Below are 11,532 nucleotides of genomic sequence, written 5' to 3' on the forward strand. Positions count from 1 at the left end.
TAAATATGGAAAACACAATCTTCTACCCTTCACATTCTATCAAATGTCTTACCTGGATAATAAGGACCACCTTATTCTCGAATCGTTTGAGAAGATAATTTAGAGGAATTGAAGGATCAGTCGTAAATAACATATTAAACGGAAAAATACAATCTTTTACTCTTCGCATTCTATCCAATTAAATTTTTGCACCCTAATTTTAATAGCAAAAACTACATATTAAACAAAATAGCATCCATATTTTAAGATTGTCCATGAAGGTAGCTTATAATGATCTAGAAAATTACTAACAAAAGAATTAATCTAACTCAAGTTGTGATTAATTATATCAATCAATGATACTTTGAATATACTTGTCAATCAATAAACTATTAGATATACTCATATACTTGTCAATCTTAATAGGTTCCATTTGGTTTATCAGTAAAATGGCAATCTTAATGGCATACAAAAAAGGCACTTTATCAGCTAATTTCTATAAACTTGCCTTTTGGGCTGAATGTGTCTATGCCCAATATTCCAAAAAGCCCACAAACTTTAAAGATAACAAAATCGAAAATCATTTTTTTTTTTTTTTTTAGAATTAGCTTTCAAATGGATACTAATTACGACCTTAAAACCACGTGTCTACCCCGTAGTAGTTTCTTTCAAAACGCATCAGTCTAAAAGGAAATAAAAGCGTCAGCTACAATTAATGTTCAAAAGGCTAATTTTAGGCTATAGATATACATATTCTCGATAGAGCGGTATGTTGTAGTTTAAGTACTAGATTTTAGACTCGTGTCCAACACTGAACACGGGGCTTACGATATTATCAATATTAGATTTACATTGAAGTTATAAAAGTTTATAATTTTGATGATATATGGACCCATAACACGAATAAGATAAAAAATTTAGAAAAATTGTCTCAAGTTGATGGCTAAAAAAATATAAATTAAATATCAGGACTAAAAAGTATAAATTATTGATGAAAAATAAAAAAGTGTAAATTAATGAGACTTTTTCTACAAATACTAATGTAATAATATATTTGGATAATGATTATTAGAATTAATTTATAATTAAATTAATGGTGACATAAGCGAAAGTCAATTTAATAAAATTGAGCAATTTGATTGGCTAATAAGTTATTAGTTTAACTATTTTATAGTATATATTAAGATTAAAAGAGCTGTAAAAAGGAGTAAATGGGTTGGAACCCTGTGGTCCCATGTACCATCTTGGTACCAAGAGCGCACAACACATAAAACTCATGCCCGATAACATAATAATTAGCTGAGAAGGTTATTCCAAAAGGTTATGCAATTGTAATGACATACAAAACTTGGCTGAAAAAGGCATACATAACCGCTGTGTATCCATCCTGATAAAGTGCAACAAAAGGGAGCTAGCTAATCTTCAGCAGAAATATGTCGCTGAAAAGGTTTTCGACCTCCTTAAGGTACTTGCTTATTATTTTGAAACTTGATGAAAATGCGAAATTGTGGCAAAATCCAGTCAATGATCATCCCATGCCATATACATAAACCGATTAGATTTGTCTAATATTATAATTCTTGAGGATGAGATACATAGTCATATCGAGAATATTGATTTGTGTTTGTACACAATACATATAGCTCTTACATCCCATTCGGGGTGTCTTTTGTACTTGACGGGTCGAGGTGAGGGGTGGGGGAATGGCCCTAAAGGGATTGGCCGGTTAGAGCAGGTTGAAACATGTGCAACATGTATTCTTAATGCATGCCCCGAAAACACTAAATTATTATGGAAATAGTATAATGTCTGCAAAATTTGACACACTAATTATTTATAAAGCTGGACAGGAAGTGTTACGCCTGCCTAATATGACACCTACCAAAAGTTACCCGTTTTCACCTGTTACCCAACCGACCCACCCAGTCACACCAGTTCGCGACCTCTACGTCGTCCCTGTATATCATAATAAAACTGTAAAACGGTGTTTGGCTGTTTGCATGATAATGGTAGATGTATTTAACTAAATGTAGAATATACTATAGTCAAGTAATACAGAAAGACATCAGATACATGTAAGTAGTTCATAGACATGTATGTAGTTCATAGAATGGACTTTAGTTAGAAGTTTCAAAGGATGAATGAGAGTATACCTCATGGATGTGTCTTCCATCCAGATTAATCAAGCACCAATATCAATACCCTCTTGTATTAATCGATATACTTTTTCCTTTGCCTGAGCAATGCATTACAACTAAAATACATATTAAATACAGAGAAATGACATTCATCGAAGGCATTGCAAAATGAATGGACCTGCCGCTTTGACACAAAATGACAAATAATCGAGATGTTTAGAGCAGAGTTATATAGTAAAAGTTATGAAATGTCCCTTGTGGATAAACCTTCATTTTTCACAGCTTTTGAAAGTAAATAACAAACCCCAATATGACCAGCTCCTGATTCCAATCCAGGAAGCTCTTGATGTGGCTGATGTTGATTTTGTGAATGGCTATTAGTGCTAGGAAAACCGAACCCGGAAAACACAATCTTTTTTGCAATAAGTTTAAACTAAGAATATTATAACCCAATTCTTAGCGGTTCTAGATAATTGAAACCAAATAGGACCAGAGCCAGGCTCAGGACCGCCCATATGGTGGGTACTATTTGTGGTAGGTCTAATTATAGGCCATATTGACCCATTACCCGATCCGCCTAACACACCCCATTTGCCACATTTATGATAAACAAACTATCAACATTAAACAAAAGGATGAAAAGATACAAGGCGAAGATATAAAGTTACAATCCTAATAAAGATATTACCTGCTGGCAAGAGACACCCAACTGGATAGGGTCCATCTTTGGTTGCCATTTGTATCAACATTTGTAATTCACACTAATCTAAATCTTAGTTAACAATTTATGTCACAATTTTCTATAAACAGCAAAATATATGAGCCCTCGAAAACTGAATCAAAGTAAACAACAGAAGATTGTAAACTATTTCAAACATGAATTATTGACAATTGCCACCAAAAAATACATAAAATAACAAAAATTCAGAATAGAATTTATATCACAACATTGAAATTAAGAGGGGAAAATTCAAAATTCATACTAAATTGATTTGAGTGTGTATTTTAAGATCCATGTCGTCACCTGAGGTCTCGAACCTTGATCTTAATCTGCAAAGACCAATCAATATAAGGATTTAGGTGAATCAAATGATCTAAAAGAGAAGGAGAAATCTTATAGGCTTAGCGATAGTACTTTAATTTAAAGTTTTAGTTGTAAGGGAAAAATTAGAAGCAAAAATTTAATGATACACAAATTACAAAACTTGTTTGTTAGTTACAAATTTCAAGAACACATACTAAAATCAAATGTTTAAAACATGAAACAGTACCCAAATATATAAAGAAGATAAATTTGCCATGAAAGTTAATGAGTAGAACCTGGTTAAACACATTGCCAAAAGAGTAACACAACTGTCATCAAAATCATAACAAAAAGAGTCTGCTATTTTTAATTCCATACAACTTTACAAACATCGTGGCTTGCCGGAAATGGTGGCTGGCCGGAGTAAATCTGCAGCTAAATCAAGCATATTACATACACACGCAAATCCTGGATATATAATCATATATATCTAATTTAACGTACTACAAAGTAATAATTAGATCTGCAAATGCATATAACAAAATTGAGAAAAACATACTGTAAAACTAATGGAATTGAAGGAGATATATTTAAAAAGAGATGAATTGTATTCTTAACTGTTCAGTGAATACCAAATGCATTACTAATGAGACGGATTATAGGGAGATCTTGATGATGAATGAATGAATTGTAATAGGGAGATCGATGAGGTTGGGTAATTATTATTGATTGATGTTGATATATAAAGTTATAAACCTTATTTGTCATCTGGAGAGTTTTTACCCAAAGTCGTTCACCAATGAAAAGAAACTTCATAAATAATATAGTATATGTATTTACAACATAATTCAATAATGAAACAAAAGAAATCACAAATAAACAGCACCAAAATAACTAACCCTATTAAGTACACTAAATAACCCCATTAAGTACCCATCAATGAAAACTAAAAATCGGCAAAATGTTCCACCTCTTGATCCAACTTTTATATATATATATAGATAGATACAACAACTTTAGTAGTACTTATATATAAATAAAAGCTTGACTAGTCTTAAAATTGATTCAACCGATTTCTGCACTAACCCACCTTAAAGTACAATATCAATATGGTTGTTTTTTATGCTATCAATTGAAAAAGTGACCAAGATTTTTAATCAAAAGTTAACAAAAAGTAATAACCATTTTTCTTAAGTTGGTGATAACTTGAATGGTAAAGTTGGAGGGTTATTAACATCCAACTTTACCCCTCAAGTTACCTCTAACTTGAGTAGATCTCTACCCTAAGTCCTTAACCCTTCGGGTATTGGATAACGAAGTAATTTGTTTCTTTCTTCTTATAATTACCTTTTCAAATAACAGGTTAGAGGTCTAAAATCCCTATATATCATCCTTTGTAAGCTCTTATTATATTTGTTTAATCATCTTAAGGGTTGAAAATTGGAATTGGGCTTATGCAAAGTGATCTACTAAACAGGGCCCAAATTCCAGTTGGGCTAATGTAATACATCCAATCTGTATATGAATTTAACATTTTAAAGGCCCAATCTATATCTACATTATGTTATAAATCGCAAGCTAACGTCCAATGGACCCGTTTCAATTACCGTTTCAACAAAGAATACATAGTTTTGTTCAAAACAAAGAGCTATAAACAAAGGGTAATGATATTGGTATCTACAACAAAACTTTGCCATTATACAATGACTACAAGTATATTGCTGCACAGTTTTAGTAAACCTGTTTAAAGAAGATAGTTGTCATGTATGACAAAAATGTATTGTAGATTTAAACCAAAGGAAATCTAAAATTTAGAAACTATATAAGAGTAAACCAGCCATCAATCACAACACTAATTACTCTGCGAATGGTGTACTCTAAATTGGTACTTAATGATTTGTTTTGGTTAATTTAATGTGTTTTTATAAAAATATATGCTTTAATTTGTTTACCATATTCTGAAAGCAAGCAGCTGAAAACTTTTGTTTAAGTAATTTTGCGCACAAGTCACCACTTTATATACACATTAAGTCGTGTTAATTAGTACATGGTCAAGATGTATATCTCATTGAATAAGCAGATATATACTCATCTTATATCTTATTATTATTATTTATACATAATAAAAGTGACATTGTGTTAGTGCAATAAGATTTACAAAAAATGATACTCATATATAGTAGTGCTGGAATATTAAATGGTCTAGGCAAGGAAATAAAGTTGGGTTCTTAAAGAAAATGCCCATATAAACGGATTGAAAAAAATCTACTAGGAGCATGTAATTAGGTCTATTGGAATAAAGGAGTTGGCATGACTATTGGGCATAGAGGATCAGCAACCAGATATAGCAAAAACTTTCATTGACGAGTTGGGCATAAAGCAAGCCGCCTGTTTGTAGCATAAACAATCTCCGTATTAATTGGTTTTTCTTATGTAGGTTAAGTATTAAGTTATAATCATAAGGGATTTGAATAGTTAATGGTGAAAGAGAAGGTTGTTATTAAGAGATCACATTAAGATTATGATTTCTTATTATTGATGTGTCATATGCACCTTGTTAAGAATGTAGATGGTGAATATATATTGAAAAAATATTGGGTTCTCTTATTCTATTTATTTTTACTCATACCGTCAGGTGCACTTGGTTACTTTATGAGAACCCAATATTTTAGTAAAGCTAAAATCTTTGGAAATGAACATTTCTTGTAGTAAACTTGTAATAGAACTTTGTTTGGGTTTTATAGGGTCTTTTATCACTAATACAGATGGATTAATGGTTAGTCTTTTTCCTTGTTCAAATTGCACCCCTACCAGTATACAATTAGTAAAGCTAAGTTAGTGAAAGTGGTTGCATTTATATTACAAAATTGATATATTAAATATATATATAAATAAAAAAATAATTATGTGACTCTTATGTAATATATTAAAATTTCATGATCCCATGATCCCATATGGCCATATATAAAAGGGATTCCCAACCAGATAAAACCATGTAAGTGTACAAACAACAGCGTCTTTAATCTTCGCCAAAACTAAGGCTATGCACAAAAGGTGACAACTACTATCAAATTTTAGTAAAAAAGCACACTAAGTTGATCAAGGCTTCATGATGACATTGCTTTGCATTGACTTTTCAAACATCCATCATGTAAGAAACTAATGTCTAACACTCTAAACAAATAAAAAAATGTCAAGATAAGGCAAAGTGGTCAATAACTAAGAAGAATAAATAGACAAATTAAGTAAGGAAGTATATTATTAAGTAGCACCAAGTTTCTGGCTTTTAGGGGATGTTAGGATTTATGCTCAAACTTTACAGTTGACACAGTAATTGACAAGAGCTATTTACGATTAGTCTTACAATTATAAATGGTCAAAATAACTTGGAAAAACATCCAAAAAGTTGCTCCAGATATATGCAAAAATACCTATTTATATCACTTTAGAAAGTATATATAAACACCCGTCCCAAACTAAGGCGATTCACGATAGATGGGTGACAAAACTAAAACATGATCATAAGACACTACACAAAACAATCAAATTTAGATGTGCCAATATATTATAGCATTAACAGGCAAACACCATGAGAGGTCAATAGTTACTATATGAGCTACATTGCAATCAGCTACCAATTAGTTGTACTTTAGTCAATAATACATTGATATAAATACGGGTAGAGTCAAAATTGAACACTTACTTCCAAAACCGCAAGACTGGCATGAAGTCAAGAAGGCAGCAACCAAAACAACCGAGAATAACCAGAATTATTTGGAATAGTAATCAGCTCTCCAAAATTGTCATTTAAGGTTGAATACTTTATCAACTTGCTCAAGAGCATCAAGCGCATATTGTTAGGCACCAGCACTCATATTGTATTTGATCAAACTTTTAATTCATCAAACTGTCATGTTAAGTTGATTTCTTATGTCTAAAAATGCAAACGTTAAAGTACCTGTAAACTATAATGGTCAAAAGTACATGATCACATAAAAGATTAAAACAAAAGCATATATATATAAAAAATAATACTCACACATTATTTATGGAATATCCCCAAAAAAGTGAAACCTTAATTATAACGATCACATAAAAGTATATTAAAAAAATCTGTGAAAATCTCATTTAAAAAAACCCCAGATGATGATCTAGACCCACCCGCACTTCCACCACAAAATCATATAGTAGCATACGTATATAGAAAAAAAAAAAAAAATCAAAAATATGGAAACTTTTAAGTGTTATATCATGAAAAATTGCTTGAAAAACATGAGAATTATATATGAAATATAAAAAAAAAAAAAAAAAAAGAAACAAAAGTATAAAATCATTAAAAAAAAATTCTAAAAAAACAAAATAAGATTGAAAAGCTCAAATTGAAATTGGGTAGATACCAGAATCAAAATGGTGCCCGGAGTTCGCTGCTTCCGACGGCGGTGACACAGTTGTTGATGAAGACTTGTGAGAAAAGATCAAAGGAGAAAAAAAATGCTTGGAATAGAAGAAGAAGAAGAAGAAGAAAGGGCAAAGAGTAAAAAGGTAACTTTGTTATTAACTAAACCAGCCATTTAGAACCTAATTAAGCCATACGGTAACAGTTAAGATCTGAATTGTTATATACTCGTTTTTATTAGAGTTAATTGCAAGATTGGTCCATGTGGTTTGTACGTTTTAGCATGGGGTCCCTATTCGAGAATCATTGCAATGGGGGTCCTTATTTTAAGAATTTTTTACAAAATTGGTCCAAATTTAACGGATCCGTTAAAATAGACTATCAAGTGTGCACGTGTGCAACACTTGTGGGGGTATTTATTTACTTTTCACTCCACAAGGACCCTCATTGCTAAAATGAAAAAACCACAGGGACTAATCTTGCAACTAACTCTTCTTTTATATAATAAAAAGCTATTGGCCTAACCACTTTTTAAACATTTAAAATTTTAGTTAACTTAAAATTTTAATTTACATGTATCGTAATTAAAATTATAAATCAAAAAATATGAAATTAAAACTTTTTAAATATTAAAAATGATTCAAGGGTTTTCCCTTGAATCAAACCATGCTAAACATCTTTTTCAAGGGAATAAACATGGTTTAATTATATTAATAGTTGTTGAAAAAGTTTTATAAACTTACAATTGTTAAAAATTAATCACTAAGGGCGCGTTTAGTTCGAGAAAAATGTTTTCTAGTTTTTCATTTTCAATTTTCTAGAAAATGAAAAGGGTTTTTCATTTCTAAAAAACCCTTGAAAATTCTGAAAACGCATTCAAAATAAAAGATGGAGTTTTCATTTTCCATTTTAGAAAACTAGAAAACATGTTCAAATTCACTTGTTTTTGTTTTTTGTTTTCTATTTCTCCATCTTATTATTTATAAACATTTTATGGCAAACTCTCTCATTAAAATCATACATTTTTTACAAACGACATAGAAGAATAGTCCCAAATCATCTCTATTACGGCAATAATAAACAAAAGACAATACATTACAAAAGAAAAGCATTATAATGAATACTCCAACACAAAACATTAAAACATATTATCAATGTTGCTTACGAAATCGACGACAACTCATGTACTTATCCCATAAGGCCTTAGTGATTGAAGCTCTAACTTGAAGCATTTCGTTATTATCGGTCATGTCAAAAGAAAAGTCTTCTTGGATCACGTTTGAGCTTTCACGAGGAACTTCAAGATAATCTTGACCATATTCGGTGAATAATTTGTCGGCCCTATCCTCCATTCTTATGTAATTATGCAATGCACAACATGCATGTGGAATCAACATTTGGCTTGTGGCCCTATCCTCCTTTAATAATTTATTTTATTTCAAAAAATGTTGTTGACTTTCTGTGTATTTGACTTGAGAAAATAGATAACTAAAATACCATATATGATATTTAATTATTCGAACATGTTTACTTTTTTCCTTAATGATAAATATCAAATTCCTAACCTACAATCTTTTATTTATTTAAGCTTATATAATAACAAAAGTTTATATATAAATCAGTTTCTATAATATAAGTATTTATATGATGTATAGCTCTATTATTAAAATTTTAAAGTGCATAAATTTAGTATTAGAGACCTAACGAACAGATAATTGTATGTTATAATATCTTGAATTAAATAAAAAAAAAATATGAAGGTTTTAGTTGTAAGATTGGTCCCTGTGGTTTTTCCATTTTAGCAATGGGGTCCCTGTGGGGTGAAAAACAAAAATACCCCCACACGTGCACACTTGACGGTCACCTTTAACGGATCCGTTAAATTTAGACCAATTTTGCAAAAAATTTTCAAAATAGGGACTCCCATTGCTAAAACGTACAAATCACAGGGACCAATCTTGCAATTAACTCTTTTTATTATTAATTCATAACTTTGTAAACAATGTTATCCGAAAAAGTTGTATACTTTTCGCTCTGTATTTTAACAAGTACGTATATTTTAACAAGCAGCTCCGGGCTCCCCCAAAAGAATGTTTCTCCCCTCTTTTTTATTGTTTGCTGCGCTCCATCCCTACCAATAAATTTTACTTTCAGCCGCAAGAATCACTCAGTCAAAAGTCCACAAACATATTTAGTTTTCATTTATTTTGATGTTGAATAGCGGGTGACATGGCGGGTTTTGGTTGGCTAATCAATACAAGCCAAATTTAGAATCTTGAACAAATGGGACCCTGGATTTTGAGTGCCCGACTCGATAAAGTGTTAACGGTGTCCGTTAGAAGTCAATGTTTTCAATACCGGTATTTTGGTCATACCGGTCGGGTACCCGGTACTGGTATGTCGTCCGGTACGTAATGGCACGGTAATTTAATATTTGTATTTTTATTTTTATAAAAATTCTACAAATCTTGTTACAATTTAACGAAAATAGTCAAAATACGAGTACAATCCACTAGAAAATAATACCAAATAAGTATTTCATAATAAAATATAAGTTTTAAAGTTTACAAATAACAAAATATAACATTGAAGTATCAAAAAATAATTTAAAAAAAAAAATCAAAATACCGGTATTACCATTCCGGTAATACCGGAAATACAGGTCGGTATTGAATAGTGAAAATATCGGACAAAATACCGGGATAGTTATACCGGGGTATCACCCGATATCCGGTATTCCGGGTAATACCGGCCGGTACGTACCGGTATTGAAAACACTGGTTAGAAGTCAAAATTTGTTACTAAATATATATATGGGTGAGTAGGTGACAATCAAATGAGAACCAAATTAAAATGAGAACACTAAAAAACTATATTTTGATACATTAAAAGTCCGTAAAACTGACATAGTGCATAACTAATTATCATTATTTAAGTGTTTAACAACACATTGATCCGTCAAAAGCGAAAAAATCACGTTTTTTATTGGATGCATCATTTTGATGAATATGCATCCAAGATGGATGCACAAAACAAAAAACGTGATTTTTTCGATTTTGACGGATCAATGTGTTGTTAAACACTTAAATAATAATAATAATTAGTTAAGCACTATGTTAGTTTTATGGACTTTTAATGCATCAAAATGATGTTTTTAAGTGTTCTCACCGTTCTTATTTTAAAAGTGTTCTTATCGGAGTGTTATCCTATATATATATATATATAGGGTAAAGTTATTTTGAGAACCTTTTTTTTGCGAGAACCTTTGAAACTTTTCAAATCAAGCCCAACCGATCATTGTTCTTTACATGAAAATAGTTTTTTGATTGTTTTCTAGAATAACTTATGTGTAATTTTGAAGTTTATAATTGTGTGGAACATAGATTATCATACGTTATACGATTATGTGCAGATTTGAATTCTTGATCACATGTGCACGAATATTGCTATGATCACATGTATGCAAGTCAATCGCATGTAATCATAGCAATATTCGTGTACATGTGATCAAGAATCCAAATCGTGCATTGACCTACCAGTTTATTTTACTTAGAATCTTCGCAATAGAGGACTTTATAGGAAATACGTTTAAAACAGAAGGAAGAAACATAAGGAAAGAATGTAATTTTGATAAGAAGTTAAGAACAAATTGTTTACAGAGATTGTTTTGGGTTTGGATTGAAATCCAGCCCCAATTGCAAACTATTTATCTAAACCAATTAAGTCCTATTTTACTATAATACCAACTCACAAATAAACTGTTTTAGTTGAACCAAAGATTTCAAGGTGTATAAAATATTTTACTTTTTGTATTAGAAACTGTTATGTTTCCCTTGGACGGGCTAGCCTAGACTTCCATAGTTCTATATAAAGTTTCTGAGCATTACAATAACTATTGCATCTCGCTTAATACTCTGTTATCTAATTAAATGTCAATGTTTGACAAAGTGAAGTCCTTCCAATGAAAGTTTGGATTCACGGAGATATGGGTTCGA

At 30.9% G+C, this 11,532-nt stretch overlaps 1 long non-coding RNA gene across 2 annotated transcripts; it reads right to left on the bottom strand.

The window, feature by feature from the left end:
- Positions 1-2,978: 2,978 nt before the first annotated feature.
- Positions 2,979-7,668, bottom strand: LOC122589887. 2 transcript variants are annotated; one of them, XR_006322371.1, is made up of 4 exons: positions 7,539-7,668; positions 6,845-7,032; positions 3,438-3,570; positions 2,979-3,167 (listed from the first exon to the last, which is right to left on the bottom strand). It is a non-coding gene; the product is annotated as an uncharacterized LOC122589887 (long non-coding RNA). The 2 variants fall into 2 exon arrangements; XR_006322370.1 differs by having other exon boundaries at positions 3,438-3,576.
- Between the last annotated feature and the right edge of the window lie 3,864 nt (positions 7,669-11,532).

The sequence above is a fragment of the Erigeron canadensis genome, chromosome 2, assembly GCF_010389155.1.
Source record: "Erigeron canadensis isolate Cc75 chromosome 2, C_canadensis_v1, whole genome shotgun sequence".
Taxonomy (NCBI): Eukaryota; Viridiplantae; Streptophyta; class Magnoliopsida; order Asterales; family Asteraceae; genus Erigeron; species Erigeron canadensis.